This window comes from Phalaenopsis equestris, unplaced genomic scaffold (genome assembly GCF_001263595.1).
Source record: "Phalaenopsis equestris unplaced genomic scaffold, ASM126359v1 Scaffold209023, whole genome shotgun sequence".
In the NCBI taxonomy this organism is placed as follows: domain Eukaryota; kingdom Viridiplantae; phylum Streptophyta; class Magnoliopsida; order Asparagales; family Orchidaceae; genus Phalaenopsis; species Phalaenopsis equestris.
In genome coordinates, this window is record NW_018228229.1 from 6751 (window position 1) to 8305 (window position 1555).

Sequence of the window (1555 nt, forward strand, 5' to 3'; positions counted from 1 at the left end):
GTGTTATAAATGTAAATATCAAAACTTGGACGTTAGATACTAAATTTCACAAAAAATTATGTGGCACGCAATATAATTAAAACATTACAAATATATCTAGATTGCATATAAACTGAAAATATTTAACAATCAAATAAGTATAAAACAACCCAGCAATTTTCCAGGAGTGAAAAACCGAAGCATTCATTCAAAGGCTCGCCAGCTCTCATGCCATCTTATGTACAAACACTTGCCCCAAACCTTCTAAAAGACAAGAACAACTCTGCCTTACCAAACCCCCAAAATCAAATTACAGCGCTCATATACTTCTGTAGGTAAGCTATGGAAACTGGAGAACCCTTTACTTACATGCATCAAATATTAGTTTTTTTTTTTTTTTTTTTACACCTGGAATTGCGTATTTGTCCCCAAATAGTTAAAATTGTAATTAGGAAAGATAAATGGATAGATACCTTTCTTTGACTCTGGCCGTGCAGGAGGTTGGTTGCCGTTGCGAAAACCAAAATTTTTCTCTACTGAAAACCCCAATCAGGTTCTATTGGGGGGTCCGATATGTGTATAATGGAGAAGCAAGCCGGCCCCAAACTTCTGTACCTTTCATGAGCCAAGAATGGCAAAAATTTTGCAAAAATCATATTTTGCTCATAGGGAGAATTTTAACCCCACGGGAACCATGAGATTATAGATTGGATCAGCCATTATAGTGAAGTTTTTGGGTAGCTGAGCTCTGATTCTGTTGTTGTGAAGGTTGCTGCATGTTTAAAGGCTGGGCATTGTATTGGGTGAAAGGTTGGGAATAAATTGGATTCAAGAGGCCCTGCATTTATATAAAAGTTTCAAGTGCCGAACATTAAAATGAATAGATGAAGTATAAAAAATGGGGCTTTTAGTTATATGCTCATCCTATTCCCATGTATTTACATATCTAACATCTAAACTTCGCTTTGTACATTTATACCAGCCAAATAATTCCTATCACGTAAAAATAACATTATTATAACTTTTTAACAGTGAAATACACCTTTTCATGCATAGGTAAGGTGGCATATATGTAGAAGTTGAATTTTAGGTGTTTGATATGTAAATACATATGAATTGAGGATAAATATGCAAGTCTTCCGATTAAAGGAATCGAGATGATTAACAAGATTTGGACCTGCGACTGTAGTGGACCAGGTCCGCCAAAATGGCTTTGAAGAGACTCGTCTTGAGAAGGATTATTGAAACCAGCCTGTGTAAATAGTCCTTGAGATCCATCATAAACAAATTCCTGTAAATGAAAATTTTAGCAACACCGACTTGATACATAAGATTACAAATCAAGGACCCGAGGTTAACCTTGTTAACTCCCAATTAATCCAAAAGTCATGCTGAGCTGCCGCATTAGGATATCTTATCAACAACGCAAAGTTTAAGACCTCATCTAAATATCACAAAAATTTAGAGCAGCAACGCCCGTGCTCGGAGTGCTCGGAGTGCTCTTAACCCACAGCGATACTCAGTTCCTCTTTCTAGTATCAAAAAACAATATCGGGTACAATAAAACGAAAGAGAA

The 1555-nt window shown here is 36.2% G+C and overlaps 1 long non-coding RNA gene across 1 annotated transcript; it reads right to left on the bottom strand.

Moving 5' to 3' along the window:
• Positions 1 to 244: 244 nt before the first annotated feature.
• On the bottom strand, positions 245 to 1251 carry LOC110036597. The gene is made up of 2 exons (XR_002295246.1): positions 1157 to 1251; positions 245 to 817 (listed from the first exon to the last, which is right to left on the bottom strand). It is a non-coding gene; the product is annotated as an uncharacterized LOC110036597 (long non-coding RNA).
• Positions 1252 to 1555: the final 304 nt, after the last annotated feature.